This window comes from Gopherus evgoodei, chromosome 11 (genome assembly GCF_007399415.2).
Source record: "Gopherus evgoodei ecotype Sinaloan lineage chromosome 11, rGopEvg1_v1.p, whole genome shotgun sequence".
NCBI classification, from domain to species: domain Eukaryota; kingdom Metazoa; phylum Chordata; order Testudines; family Testudinidae; genus Gopherus; species Gopherus evgoodei.
In genome coordinates this window covers 43,618,806-43,635,405 of record NC_044332.1, presented here as the reverse complement: position 1 = coordinate 43,635,405, position 16,600 = coordinate 43,618,806, and the positions used below count along the sequence as shown (strand labels likewise).

The window sequence follows — 16,600 nt, the reverse complement described above, 5'->3', positions numbered from 1 at the left end:
ATTTACGTTTCCACTTTCTTCTACTATCAAGGTTAATCACAACGGTTTACATCCTGGTGTCTAGAGGTTACATAAATGGAGCAGATTTGTACACAAAACATGTCCCAGACCTAGAAATCATTATTCTCCAATACATAGTTTATAGGCCTCATTCATCTAACAGCTCTAGTCTTTCTCAAGTATTCATTTAAAGCATGGTTGCCCAAATGGTAGATTGTGACCCATTTATAGGCTATTACAGAGTTAACAGCAGACCATGAGTTTACTGTCTTTCCTTCTTATATCTGGAATTTAGTACACAATTTACAATGGTAAATGGACTCTACAGTATTCCAAGATACACTCCTCATTTAAGGTGCCATATTTAATGGTAAATATTAAATGTAAAATCTATACATGTGGGTGTGAAGCACATTTACCTACCCAGTTGATTCTTTCCTTAGCTTCACCTAAGTAAGCTTCATTTTTTATACGTATCTATTACAAAACTAGAGCCTCATCAAACTCCTTAACTGAAGTCACTCCCATTGGTTTTAATGAGTGAGCTCAGGCTTGTTGTCTTCAAAAGACATTTCCAATAGTTCATCAGGAGCCAGGTTATATGAATTACATCACCTCTTTACTCTGAAAGATCAAAATCAGTAAGCCTGTACATTCTCTCAAATATTTAAGTTTATGATCACTTTTCCTTTTCAAGTGTGAAGAGTTCATAATTCATGTGTGCCTGACGCACATGATTTATGACCAGATTCCCACAAAGGAAAGACACATCAAACCCTTCAGAGGTAACATATTTTACCCTTTCTGTGAGTTGTCATTAGACTCTCAGAGCTTTAGAAGCCATTTTTTCAGCCAATCTCAAGCTGGAGTCTGTGTTTGCAACTAATGCTCACTATGTATGTGAAAATGTTTAATGATAATAAAGGTAAACAAAACGCAATAATAAAGTACATTTAAGAATAGCTTGAGTGTACTGCTCAGAACATTATATTATAAAATATCAGCAGCCAAAATTTGTATTAGCCTAAGAGGAATCTCAAAATCTATTGATCATTAGGAATGATTCACTGAAGATACTCCTTTATTTTATAATCAAGGGATAGTATGTAAGGGCTCAGATAGCACATGCTGTTGTTTGTGTTTCAAATTCAGTTGTGCAGTAAGAGTATAATTAAGTGTCATTTAAAAAAAATAAAATGCATATAGTCATAAGTATGATATTGCGAATGAATGGGAATGTGGTTCAAATGAGTAACAGGTATAGCTAGCTGCCAATTTTTGTCAACAGTGTTTTTTGTTGGAAAATGTTGATTTGTTGAAACTGAAAGTTTTTTCACAGGAAAGCCTTAGTTGCAATAAAACTTTAGTTGGGAAGTTTTCTCAGATCCAGGAGGGAATTCTGGTCAAAATGAGACAAGCCCAGAATTGCCAATAGCCCAGGGCACTCACAAGGATTTGAATTGCAGTCTCCCCTATCTCATCTGAGTAACTTAACCACCAGGCTATAGACTCAGTCTCTCTTTTGTAATCTCTTCTGTTGGTGCCATTTCACTTTGTATTAATTATTATGTATTCATTGGGCTAGAGGAAAAAATGGTGAGACTGACTCTGTAGTCCAGTGGTCAGGGGCCACACTTGACATATGGGAGACCCAAGGTCAAATGCCTGCTCAGAATCAGGCAAAAAGTCCCTTTTCATCCTGAAGCATAACAGGAAAAATTATTGAAATCTCACATTTTCACAGGATAGAGAAACGATTTCCTGACAAACTCTAGTAAGAGGTTGTATAAAGAAATTAAAGAGTCAGGGCAGTTTGATTTGTCTATATAGGTATATACTTATAACTGGTATTTATATAATTGTGGATACACAAAGCATCAGTTGTCACCTTACATTCTCACAATGGTAAGATAATATAGTACCCAACAGAACTAACACTCCAGACTCATTTCCAATGAGTTTTCCACAAGAGAGGTGATAAGTATCATCTCTGAACCTGAAGAAGCCCATTGCCAGAAGTTAGGATGGATTTTTTTTTCTTTTAGAACCTGTAAAAGGGATAATGCTACATCCAGACCCCAATTCAGTAAAATACTTAAACAAGTGCCAAGTATCAGAGGTGTAGCCGTGTTAGTCTGAATCTGTAAAAGCGGCAGAGAGTCCTGTGGTACCTTATAGACTAACAGATGTATTGGAGCATGAGCTTTCGTGGGTGAACACTTCATCGGATGCATGACAAGTGTGTTACTTCAAGCAGATCTGTGTTCAACAAAACACTTAAGCATGTGTTTATAGTTAAGTCTCATTGACTTAAGCATGTGCTTACATTCTTTGCTGAACTGAGGATTTGAGGAAAGGTTAGGAAGAGGATTCTTTGGAATCTACATTCCAAACAAGTAGAAATTTACTTTTTAAACAAAAATGAAAACTGATTCTTCTTGCTAGTTCCTTCAAATGAGAAGAATGGACCATTACCAGTGGCATCACAGGACTCTCAAACTGATGGTATTCTTGTGTTGTATATAGATGCAATACCCTTTCAGAGAGGCTGCCATTGTGATGTCATTCCTTAAAGCACTAAGAACTTCCCGGGAAAAAGTTATTTCCAGATTTATAGAAAATTAACACTGCATAAATCTGGAATTTTGCTATTGTCTACATGATATTTTCTGATGGACACAATGTATTTCTGCCTAGCTGAGAATTATGACCGGAGGGTCATATGAGTTATCTTAAGGTCCTGAAAAAAACCCATATGGGGTATTTATACATTCAGATGCCCACAATTATATTTGCCAGCTTTCACAAATACAAGAGTGCATTCACTTTCTATAAACAACAACATTCAATAATAATTTTACCACTTTTTAAAATTGAAAAATAAAATAGAATTCATGGCTTATAAGATTTCACAGGAGCCCAAAATCACACAAAGACATATAGGGTCTGCTATACTTCTACATGTCTCCCCAAAACTTTTCATGAGAAAATGTGAGTAGGTAGAAAGAAAAATGTATCATGTATTAGACTATACAGCACGCTTCTTTTGTCAGGTTCCTTTCTGAATTGCAAACCTCTTAGCTAGGTAACAGAGCTGGCATTGCAGACTCCCACATCCGTTGAGAAAGTATTCTCTCTAAATCCAATTATTAAACACATGCCTAACATATTACCTGGAATAGCTAAAACCCAAAGTTCACTTGCCTGAAATGCATGAAAGGCATAACTGATAGTTATATATCTAATTTTGCTGTAACTGGAGGGCCTCATTTCTATAGACAGCCCATGGTTATGAACTTGGAAACACAACTGCTTTTCCCAATACTCTTCTCTACTGGAAAGTAATATGGGATGGAATATAGCATGTCAGTTATACAGCCTGTAGTACAATTTCTTATGAACTTACTCTACCATGTCTCTAAAAACACAGTCTAAATCCCAAACACACTCTAGAGTGTTTCATAGAACCAAGGCTGCCATATAGAATTGTATTGTGTATGTGGGTTACACTCAAGATAAGAAAAATATCTTGTAGTAGTCTATTTTACTGGTCTTATTTAGCAGTAAATCAAAAAGCTTTAGGAAAATACCAACTGAGAGAACAGATTTTGAGCGGGAAAATACCTAACAGTGAAACTTAAAACTGGTTATTCATGGCTGATAAAAAATCCATACATGTTCCTTCAGCATTAATGGACATCAGATCTATTGGAAGACTAAAGGTGTGAAAGATGTAATTCATCAGTCTGAGTGTAGTGAAGCATGAAAAAAGATTAAACATAGTTCATATTAATTCTGAATATAGAAAAAAGATAAATACTGTTTTGCCTAATTGTGAGAGACACTGTGGTAAAAATTAATGATTAACTGCATGCAGTGTAGGGAGAATAATATGAAGTAGGTTAATCATCTTAAGCTCATGCAAACTATGTTAGCCCCTGCTCTTTTCCCTAAGGTACAGACATGATTTGGATTTCAAAAAAGAGCTTAACGAACCATAGTTCTTCCCTGCCTGTTTAATAAGGATTTGGACTACAAAGAAGTAAACTTTATAATTTTTCTAAATTTCTTTGTAATCCATTAAAAAAGTAAGTGAATCAGATAAATCAGTTAGCACAAACATTTGTTATTTCCTCAAGTAACTCAGGTATGCAATGCAGGCAAAGGTTATATAAATACTGAATCATCTGCCTAACATCCTTCAGCTGAATCCAAACCACTACATTACTTTGCAGATGAAGATGCCCTGTATGTGCAGTTTTTTTGTTTTGTTTTTTTAAATTTCAGTCCAGGGAAAGAGTATCCTGATTTATGATGGTGAGTTATTTGAGGCATGGGTGGAATTGATTATTCAGTCAGACAGATTATCATCATCCCAGGCTGGCTGTGGGTCAGGCAAACGAACAGGGCTATAATTATAGTAAAATTAGTGAGACAATTGTATCAATTATGTTGTTCATAAAAAATATATAAATAGATTCTTTCATCAGTCAGGGGAGCATGCATTAAAGATCAATTAGCAAAATATATCAAAGAAATAATGATAATATATCAAAGAGAGAATGTCTCAGGTCTGAATGAACTTAAGGCCCCAATTCTGAATACTCCATAGGGCTTCCATGCAGCTTTGTGATCTATGTCACCTTTACCCTTTAAAAACTCATTTCTTGTCTATGGTCATTAGGAGTTTCTGAAAAGCAGCACACTTTATAGAAGACAAATACTTAGTCTGTGTCCTTTTAACTAAGAATTGGGATTGGGATGTGTTTCCCAGGCACCCCTGATTCACTACTTCTCATTCAAGGTTAATTTAATGGGGATGGTGTGTCTGAAATTCACAAATAGCTTTAACATGAGTTAAATGAAAACAAGATAGCATATGAGTAGAGAGAAAACAATTAAAACAATGAAGCTATCTTTTTAAAAGACGTTTTGACACTCTACAAAACCCTATTTAGATGGATATCCTTTAGGTCAGTCACAGGACAGCAAGCAGCATCTTACATTACAGTAGTTAAGAAATGCTCATCTCTGTTCCAACTTCTTTCTTTCTGCAGCAGCTTTTTGCATGGCAGTGAAACCCAACCACTGGCACGGGGGGTCTTGTCTCTCTTTTACTTTTTTATCTCCATGGGGTCTTTTGGTTACTTTGATCTGCCTTCTCATAACCTCCTATCACAAAGATATTTCCAGCACTGTCCCCTCCAAGGAGGATAGGACCATCTCTCATGAAATGCCCATTGAATATTTCCCAGATACATTCCAGGATTATAATTCCTGATCTGGACAAACAGTTTTTGTTCCTGTTTTTCACACACTTCTTTGTTATTTGGAAGGTATATACACACACACTACGTATCTCTCATCCCAACCCTGGCATCTCCAAATAAGTATCCTCCCATTCTCTTGTTGAAGGGCTTGCCTGCTATTTGTTCCAGCTTAATGAGTTCTGTTCCATAGTAAGTGCCCTGGCCAAAAGTGATCACTTGAATTCAGATCCTTGCCATAAATTTTACTGGGCTCAGATGTAGTTGTGAAGAGCTGAGTTAGCTAACATGATTCTGACCAGGAATGACCAGTCTGCAGAGATTAGAGCAAATTGTGTTTAGCATTCTCTCAGTCAGCAATAATTGAACCCTGGTCCAAATGCACAACCTCTCTCTGAAATCTAGTTTTCCCTCACCAGTTAAAATCATCCTTCCTACTTGAGTCAGGAGGGGAGAGAGCCCCTGCAACAGCAGACCAGTCTCTCTGTTTTCTTTTGAGACATTCAGCCATTACAGTGAAATCCTGGCACCAGTGACAATAGCAAAACACCCGTTGATTTCAGTGGCGCCAGGATTTCACCCCATAATGATAATCACTGTGTGAATACTCAGATGGATTGATGAATAACATTCCTTCTTCTCAACCTTTGCTTAGTTCCCCCAATAAAACCCATTGATTTGCACTATCGTAAGTGTGTAAATTACACACACGGCAAGATTCCCAGACGGACTAAATCAATGTAGCATTAATGAAGTCAATGAAGCTGTGCTGATTTACACCAATAAAGGATCTAGCCCAGAAAGCAGCTTCAAGACAGAACCTTAAAATAGTATTTATAAAAGAGAGAGTAAAATGGGGGAGAAGAGGAGAGAGCGATATTACATGTTTATACCAGCATCTTTTGCCTTGTGTTTACTTTCTGCTTATCTGCTGAGCTGATCTGACGAATGTAAAAAACTTATTTTTCTCCTGACTGTTAGTAAAAGGGACTACATATTGGAGAAAGAAGCTGAAATTTTGTAGGGAATAATAGACTACCTTAAATCTAACTGATCTGAAGCAACTATCTTGGAAACTGATACGTCTGAAAAGAATGGCTATCTTTTTAAGTGACCCTCAGAATGCTAGGTTTTAGCATCATACACATGGGATGCATGAGGGTTTTATGTTTATCCTTTTTCTCCACTCCCAAACGATTCCACGTTTAAAAATCTAATTATTTTCCTCCATGTCTAAGGCAGAAGATAGTATTCCTCATTTGGAAATAAAAAGAACCTATTTATTCAGTGAAAACAGATAATTTTAGCTGTTCCTAAGGCAGAAATGACTGGCTTTGCTTAATTTCCAGGACTTAATTTATTTTCCCCACTTTTGTGAATTTAGTGCTAATGAAAGATGCTGTATTCACATCCCTGAAGACTGAAACCCTCTATCAAAAAAAGATGGTTCTATAAGTTGTTCTCCACAAACATTAAAAATGACTCAACAAAAATGTAGAACTGTGGCCACAATTGAAGTAATGCCCAGCCCAAACAAAGTCCTGGGGTGGGAAGGGAGTCTGATCACACCGGTTGGAGAAACCGTAACAAAATTATGGTAGAAGCAGCTATGGTTCCTACAGGGTCGGCAGGGCCCTCTATCAGTTTATTGTTCAGCACATAAGTGAGTCATTTGAATATTAGGTTATCTAGTTCATAGTTCTCAACCTGGAGGTTGTGACCAGGCATCAGAAGTTGCAACCACCCTGCCCTTCCTACATTGCCATATGAGAGAGGGGTACTGCTTAGCTAGCTAGTGTGGAGTCATAGGGAGAATGTTCTAGTAAATCCTCCACTGAGTTTAAAACACTTTTTTAAACTGTCTTCAACTTTGTTTTTCTGACTTCACATTTTAAAATTCCACTTCAGAAATTCTCTTTTCACTTCTCAGTATTTCTAGTTAGCCGAAGTCTCTCCTTTTTCTTTTCTTGTAACCCCATATTTTGATCTAATTCAGAATCACCAGTTGTTTTTTATTGTTGATTCTTTTCATGTTTTGTTTTATCACTGTATCCTGTTACCTTTCATCAGTGCTTTGAATGGAAGGGCTCTTCTCTTGACCTTGCTGAAGTTCTGTTTACTCACTGTGGAATGAACTATTTGTTAATTCCTACCAGGATTACAAGGGAGATAGGAGGGGCTCTCTAGACAGGGGGATCTAGGACAGATGAAATAAGAGGTGGAAACTATGAACTCAGGGAAGAAGCTGTCAGACTGATGTTTATGCTCTGTTTTTATTTTTGAGTTACTAGTAAAGATAGACCCAGAAATCACCTCAGGATAGATCTGGTCTTTTAAAGTTGGGGTAGAGAGTCATCCTAATAAAAAATTAAATAATAATGATTTATGTAAGGTAGAATAGCTGTTAATTAGCCATTAATGAAGTATATAGGAACCAGAGGGTGGTTAAAACCTTAAGCAGTCCAAACTGGATCTCAGGAAGTTCATTTTAACTTACTTATGAAAGAAGACACAGCACAGAGTCCAAGGATTGATGTAAAATGAGTTTTCTTGAACTAAAAACACTGCAATTTAGAAATTTCCAAAGTTCCTGGCAGGAGCCACAGAATTGTACAGGACAGAATTCTTTAAGACCAATGGAAGTGTACCTCTACAAACTACAGGCTACTTTGGAGGAGGGATAGCTCAGTGGTTTGAGCATTGGCTCTGCTAAACCTAGGGTTATGAGTTCAGTCCTCAAGAGGACTACTTAGGGATCTTGGGCAAAATCAGTACTTGGTCCTGCTAGAGAAGGCAAGGGGCAGGACTCAGGGTCTCTTCCAGATCTGTGAGATAAGTATATCTCCATATATAAGCTTTAAGTAAGCTAGCTTTGACAATGCAAGGTCACCATCCATTTTGGATATTTTTGAGGAGCCTTAGGTAGCTTGCTCATGTATGCATAATTTAATCCTTTCCATTCCTAGCAACCAAATTGCTTTTAAGTTACATTTTGTAAGGCTTTTGTTCCTGCTAAAACTATAACTGGCTGCATAATGGAAAACATTTTTCCTTAAAAGATTTCTGAAAATAGCTTTCATCAAAACATAAATTTGGTCAAAAATGTTCTGACTTGTTCAAACCCAAACTTTTAAAAAGTTTACCTTATTTTTACTTTTTAATGATCATTTTATTCCCATCAATTGAATTTTAAAGTTTTATTTTCAAAGTATACAAGTTTATTTTGGGGATATGATATACAACTTTTTTCCAGTGTATATTTTATGCTTTTTGTTGTCTGTCCCTGGGTTGTCTCTTAGAAAAGGCTTTCGGACATATAATGCATACTTCAAACACATGCTTCCAGCAGCCTTCATTTTCACACCTGTAATTTGGAAAATGTTAATACTTTCTCCTTTGTGCATGTCAAATAGTCTCTAGAGCCAAAACTGACTTCTCTTTGGCTGATTCTGTCCTTTTTCATTATCTCCATTTTACAATAGCACAAAGAGCCTTGCCCAAGTTCACACACAAAGTGCACAGCAGAACAGGGAACCTAGTCTGAGTCCCAGGCTAACATTCTAACCACTGGACCAGCCTTCTTCTCTATCTTCTAATCATAATGCCCATGCTTTTTGTCACCTTGAGGCTGGATTACAATATACATGCTTCTTGTGTGGCTACAACTCATTAGGAAAATGCAGCTGTTCATTAAGTGGTGTTTTTTGCCAGGAAAATATCACATCTGTGTTCCATTACTCCCACTGGCTAATGATTAATTTCCAGATTGAGTTTAAGGTATTCTATTAAACCTACAAAGCTCAAAATTATCCTGGTTACCTGAGAGATTTTCCCCCTTGCTGTGTGATAACGTGGGAGTTATGAGCTTCTGAAGTATTAGAGCTAATAGCCCTGTCTATGAATGGGAGGAACCTGGCAGCAGGTATTTCCAGGAAGGAGTCCTAAATCTTGGCAGTTCACTTCCCCCACACCCCATGGTGTGCCAGAACTTGGATTTGGTAACCTTCAGGGAACTCTAAAAGACTCAGCTGTTTTTTTCATGGCTCCTCCTCAGTCTGTATCCCACCATTTAATTTGTACTTCCTCAGTATGGCCGTTCTTATGTTCTTAGAGCAACTGCTAAGGAATACAGAACTAACAGTTATTAAAAACAGTGAAACTGCACAACTGATCATTTTGAACAGGTAATGTCCTATCCTAAATGACCATTTCAGAGGATTGCAGAGATTTCTAGTACAATTTTCCTTGACCTGTTGTGACGCATGACCAGAAAGGGTTAAACATCCTGCAAAATAAATAACCCTCACAAGACATATGAGGAGATAATATTTGAGTTTTTACATATATATGAGTAGGGTCAATGATGTAATCAACAGTCCCTGTCTATACTGTATTCTGATAGTTCAGAGCTCAAAACAACATCCTAGGATTTAAATGAATTATAAACATGAGATATCTCTGTATTCACCTCTCTTTGAAATGTATAGCAAATAATCTGAGAATGGTTGAGGAATGAGCAAATTGCCTTATGTTAATTCTATAGCTAGGTACCAGTGATGGACCTCCTTCAAAGTCATCCTAATTACCTTTTGTTCCCCAAGGAACTCCCAACATGTAAAAGAGGACATGAAATTGTATAAAAGAGCCTTGGGTCCTTATTCTGTCATCTCGGATCTGCTTAAGCTTCATTAGGGGAAGTTTGAGTCATAAGATTGAGATCCCAGATATGCTAGTACTCCCTGAATATGATATTTAGACATTGGACTATAACCTATGAACTATTTCTGAAAGAACTCTTTTCAAGTACAAAGCTCACCATCTCTGGAGAAAGGGGTAAAAAGTGAGGTGGCAAAGTTTGCAGATGATGCTGAACTGCTCAAGATAGTTAAGACCAAAGCAGACTGTGAAGAACTTCAAAAAGATCTCACAAAACTAAGTGATTGGGCAACAAAATGGCAAATGAAATTTAATGTGAATAAATGTAAAGTAATGCACATTGGGAAAAATAACACCAACTGTACATACAATATGATGGGGGCTAATTTAGCTACAACTACTTAGGAAAAAGATCTTGGAGTCATCGTGGATAGTTCTCTGAAGACGTCCATGCAGTGTGCAGCGTCAGTCAAAAAAGCAAACAGGATGTTAGGAATCATTAAAAAGCGGATAGAGAATAAGATGGAGAATATCTTATTGCCCTGATGTAAATCCATGGTACACCCACAACTTGAATACTGCGTACAGATGTGGTCTCCTCATCTCAAAAAAGATATACTCGCATTAGAAAAGGTTAAGGGAAGGTCAACTAAAATGATTAGGGGGTTGGAATGGGTCCCATATGAGGAGAGATTAAAGAGGCTAGGACTTCTCAGCTTGGAAAAGAGGAGACCAAGGAGGGATATGATAGAGGTGTATAAAATCATGAGTGATGTGAAGAAAGTGAATAAGGAAAAGTTTTTTACTTGTTCCCATAATATAAGAACAAGGGGCCACCAAATGAAATTACTGGGCAACAGGTTTAAAACAAATAAAAGGAAGGTCTTCTTCATACAGCACACAGTCAACTTGTGGAACTCCTTGCCCGAGGAGGTTGTGAAGGCTAGGACTATAACAGGGTTTAAAAGAGAACTGGATAAATTCATGGAGGTTAAGTCCATTAATGGTTATTAGCCAGGATGGGTAAGGAATGGTGGCCCTAGCCTCTGTTTGTCAGAGGGTGGTGATGGATGGCAGGAGAGAGATCACTTGATCATTGCCTGTTAGGTTCACTCCTTCTGGGGCACCTGGAATTGGACACTGTTGATAGACAGGATACTGGGCTGGATGGACCTTTGGTCTGACCCAGTACAACTGTTCTTATGTTGTTCTTATGTTCTCTGCTATGAATCTGAATCTTAAGAATTGAACTCATGTCTGCATGTATATTGATCTTTTAACCATACTCTCTCTCTTCTGTTTTTTAATAACTTTTAGTTTAGTTAATAAGAATTGGCTGTAGTGTGTATTTGGGTAATATCTGGAATATCCAATAACCTGGGAGGTAATGTGTCCGATCCTTTGGGATTGGTAGAATCTTTTATTTTATATGATGAAATAAGCGTTTCAGAAATCATCATATTTGACTTGGATACCCAGCTGGAGGCCAGAGGCTGGATCATTTTAAGGGAACTGTGTTGTGTGGATTTCTAAGTAACCAGTAAGGTAATAAAGAAGCTGTTTTATGCTGGCTTGATAAATCTAAGTATTGGAATATCCACCAGCTTTTTGGGGATTGTCTGCCCCATTCTTTGCAGTTCACCCTAATTGGGTGACCTCAGCTGGCCCCCACTGGAACCCCAGTCACACCTGTGTCTAAAAGACCCTGCAATTTAAAGTCAGTGGTGCTACACTGGTATAAATCATTAGAGAATCAGGCCCAATTTATTCACAAGTTTTAAAGAAAATGAGCAAAGAAACTGACAAATCTTAAAACATATTTAATATTCACTAGAGTCAAGAGAAATTAAGTGGGGGAAACACAACCCACATGCAAGAGACAAAAAAAGATTATTATTAAATCAGGAAACTAGAGCCCAGGGAGTGGAGCATCACTTATGGAGAAAATAGCTATCTTAAGGAATGTGATGGGTGAACACCTGGGAAAGCACTGTCTGATAAAGGATAGCCAGCATGGTTTCTGGCAGAGGAGGTCATGCTTTACTAAACTGTTGGAGTCCTTTGAAGATATTACTGCCTTGATAGATTAGAGGAATTCAGTGGATTTAGTATACCTTGATTTGACAAGGCTGTGCCTTCAGAAATTAATGTCTATAGCAAAGAGCTATGGCATAAAGGGTAAAATAGAGTGTTAGTGAGAATACTGCCTGCACAGCTGGAGACAAAGTTAGCCGTAGGTTCAATTTTTCAAGTTGGAAAAAAAAGTTTCCAGGGGAATGATTAAGGTCATAGATATGACTTCTGAGGTACTCATACTATTCTGGATGCGAACAGTTGGGCTGAAGATATTGAAAACAAAATTTCTAATTTGCAAATGAAGCTAGAATCAGAGGAACAATTTGGAGAGGAATACGGAAGATTTTTTTCTAATACAACCAGATTTCAAGGAATTTGCATAGCTAAGGTGAGTTGAGCCAGTAAATGACAAGCAGAGTTCATTCTATATACCAATGGAGAGTTACTGTGGATGCAATGCACCAAGCTAGATAATGTAGCATGGATACACATGAAATGGGGTTGCCATCCGGCATGCTGATTGGGGAAAGGAACTGCATGTTGATTTGGAAAAATAATTGAAATCACTGCCTTACTGTGCACCACTACAGTGAAAAGGGGCAAAAAGGAGTTGCTATAACATTTGTCATGGGAAGGATAATATTACTTTGTTTCTCTGGGACCAAAACCTGAGATCTGAACAAAATCCTCATTCAGGCAACCTCCCGTTGAAACCAATGAGTATACACCGGAGTCCACTAGGATCTGGCACTTATAGAAGGTATAATACAGTGCAACAAAGATACAGTCTATTCTATTCCATATGCTTTTTTATAGTGCGCTCATCTGAGCCCCTTATGAGAAAGTCTCATAGTATTTCATATAAAGCAACAATCTTCCTATAGAATTTTTAGACAATCCTATATAATTTAATAGAGAATTACACCTCTGCTATAGGATTTTATAGGATGATTTAAAATAGTATAGAAAGTTGTTCTGTATGAAATTTAATAAGTTTTTAGAGTAATTTCTATAGAACTCTATTGGTTTCATTCTTTAGGACTTTCCCATAATTGTATACCATATCTTGAGAATTTAAGTTATGGTATAAAGAATATTGATCTTATTCTCACTAGAAAAGAAGAGACAAAGGAATTATCTTATAAAAGAGCCTGACAAAGCTGATAAAGCCAAATTGGATGGTCTGGTGGAAATAAAAATAGGGCATGAAGACAAAAATTAGAAACTAGCTAGAAGTATCTAGGAATAGCAGGTAGAAATACCACACAGAGTAATGATAGGAGAACTTTTGAAGAGTCACAGGATCTAAAGTTCATTTGCTTATTTGATCTTTTATCCCCCTTCCCTAACAGGCCTGGATTGTTCCCCACACCTAAAAATTCTCCTCCCTAATAGGCTGTCTCTCTGTGCTGGTGCTACCTTCTGAAATGGAGATTCCTAGTGGTCTGCTCCCACTGATGGCTGCCCATCTCACCCTCATTCTGGGTGTTGGATGGAGGGAGGTTTCCCTACAAGCAGGGGCCTAAAGTCCTTCTTTTCCAGTGGGCTTCAGACAAATGACAGGCTCTGTACTGCACACCTCTGACACGTTATTCAACTCTAACATGCTTTACTGTGTGCTCCAGAACACAAAATAATTAGCATTAGTCAGTACCCTGGATCCCACAACAGCTCTGACAGAAAAAATTAGATTTCTGGAAGATGAAGAAGCTGGGGTAACCCAATTAACAGAGAGCTGTGACAGGGAGGGACTGGGGTACTGTGGCAAATGGAGGAAGACCCTTAATTGATTTTTTTCCTAAATATTAGAAAGATTAGGTTCATGGGGTGAGAAAGTGTTCCAGTTTATTCTTATTTTAAGGAAACCAACTGAACACAAAATGTTATAAGCAGAGCACAAGTTACCATGGAGATTGCTTGAAGCAGTGACAGCTACTGTGGTGAATTTGTTTCAGGACAAGGATAGGATTTTGGAGTGGGCTGAAAAATAGGAAAGTGAGAATCAGATTAGTCCAAAGAGAGTTAGGCACAATGGTGTGGAAAGCTTGTTTTCTTCCTCTTCCTAGAACTGTTTTATGTCCTTTATAGCTCTCCTTTTATCTCTGCCACTTCAGACAGTGATGCACTGGTCACATTTTAGCAAAATTGCAATTACAAAAATCGCACCTCCTTCCCCCTTATTCTACCATAAGCCTTGTATACTAGGGTTTTGTGCACTCTAGAGAGAAAAGTGAGAGTCTATGGCATGTATTCACTTATGCCCCAAACAATAATGCCTTTCCACAGCCATAGGGGAGGAGGAATCACCACTCAGCAAACAAATTTACAAGAAATGATATTTTCTTGGAAAGTTTATGTTTTGCTTTGGTAATATATAACTGGGATGTTGATGAAACAAGCACAGTGTTCTCCTGCTGTAGTGCATGGGATGGGGTGGGGGTAAAGGAATTTTAGGTGTTTCCTTCTCCCTCTCTAATAATTTTTTTTAATACCTGCCATTTGCTAATCCATCATATCATCTGATCCATTCCAAAAGCAAAACATTTTTCTCCAGGAGTAGCTTTGTTAGCCTTAAGGATGAATCCACTCTGATAAAGATTATTTAGCAGTATTGAAAGATGAAAAGACTCCATGAATGATAGGGAAATTGCCCCAATAATTTGGTGGCAGCATTTTCATAGTGAACTGAACAGTAGCAGAGCTCATACCTGTTTCCAACTCTGAATATCTAGCTACAGGCTGGGGACCGACTGGCTAAAGAGCGGTTCTGCAGAAAAGGATCTGGGGATTACAGTGGACCAGAAGCTGGATATGAGTCAACAGTGTGCCCTTGTTGCCAAGAAGGCTAACCGCATATTGGGCTGCATTAGTAGGAGCATTGCCAGCAGATCGAGGAAAGTGATTATTTCCCTCTATTTGGCACTGATGAGGCCACACCTGGAGTATTGCGTCCAGTTTTGGGCCCCCCACTACAGAAAGCATGTGGACAAATTGGAGAGAATCCAGCGGAGGGCAACAAACATGATTAGGCTAGGGCACATGACTTACAAAGAGAGGCTGAGGGAACTGGGCTTATTTAGTCTTCAGAAAAAAAGAGTGAGGGGGGGATTTGATAGCAGCCTTCAACTACCTGAAGGTCGGGGGAGTTCCAAAGAGGATGGAGCTAGGCTGTTCTCAGTGGTGGCAGATGAATGAACAGAAGCAATGGTCTCAAGTTGCAGGGGGGGAGGTCTAGGTTGGATATCAGGAAACACTATTTCACTAGGAGGGTGGTGAAGCAGTGGAATGGGTTACCTAGGAAGGTGGTGGAATCTCCATCCGTAGAAGTTTTTAAGGCCCGGTTTGACTAAGCCCTGGCTGGGATAATTTAGTTGGGATTGGTCTTGCTTTTGAGGAGGGGGTTGGATTAGATGTCCTCCTGAGGTCTCTTCCAACTCTAATATTCTGTGATTCTTTCATACAATGCTAAAAAACCAAAGCACATTTCAGTGCATGAATACAAAATAAATTTTAAAATCCATGCAACCATTAGAGATAAATGGTTTGCTTTTTCAACATGGAATCCCATTTTCCCAGCAAAAGGGAGGGGATTTTTTTTTCCCCTCTAGTGGAACATACCCCAATACTCTACCTGCCTGAAATTTCTGCTTTTTGGTTCCAGTTCCCAACTGTAAACTGTTTGTGTATACATCTTCTGACATGAACCATACATGCTCTTCAAGATTTTAAAAGCCTTTTAGTCAACAGTAGTGATACTTGTTCCCCAGTACACTAGGAAATAGCCTTGATAGCCGCCTCCTTTTTTAGTCCATATCTCTCACAGCTAACTAAAATTAATGGTAACAGGTGGTTATGTTGTCAAAAGTATATATACTTCTCTTCTCTAGCCTCTCTGCTTTCTGAGGTACTGTGGGGGTGGCGAAGATGACAGATGGCTTGCGCAAACTAATCACAGATAACATGATACTTTGGTGTAGTACATGCATTTTCAGGCAAGTAATGAACTAGTTTCATTTAATATCCTCCTCAGTGAAAAGCTGGCTACCTTAATGGAATGTGGCATGCTCTAAAGAAATGCACATTACATCCTAAATTATATTAAAATGTAATTAATCATAGCACTATGCAATAAATAAGATAACAGTTATTGTTGGTAGAGATTTTTGATGTCTGAATTTATTTCATGAAAATCTTTTGATAGTTTGACAGAGAGACAAAAAAAAAATCAATCCTCAGGCCAAATTTTGCTCTTTTTGACCTGAGTCATTATAGATTTAAGATATGATTAAACAGAATATATCTGTGTACCTCTGAGCCACACTGACCACAGAAAGCCACCAGTACAGGCTCTGTGGCATGTTGATCTATCCAGGAGCATATTCTTCCACTGCAATGGGACTCTGGCTAATTAATAGTCTTAATAATTTTCATAAGTGGTTTAAAGAAATCTATCATGGGTATTTCCAAGTGCTGGTATTGCTGGAATTACTAAGCATTGAGGCCTGGTCCCAATAATCTTTGTCGTTGTCTTCCATGGGAACAGGATTTGGCCAATAAAGATGACATTCTTTTTAAAGGTGGATGCTGTTTATTTTGAAAAG

At 38.0% G+C, this 16,600-nt stretch overlaps 1 protein-coding gene across 1 annotated transcript in view; it reads left to right on the top strand.

The window, feature by feature from the left end:
* Positions 1-16,600, top strand: part of B3GALT1 (beta-1,3-galactosyltransferase 1) — a 347,043-nt gene that overhangs the window by 134,909 nt on the left and 195,534 nt on the right. The gene's annotated exons all lie outside the window — the stretch shown is intronic.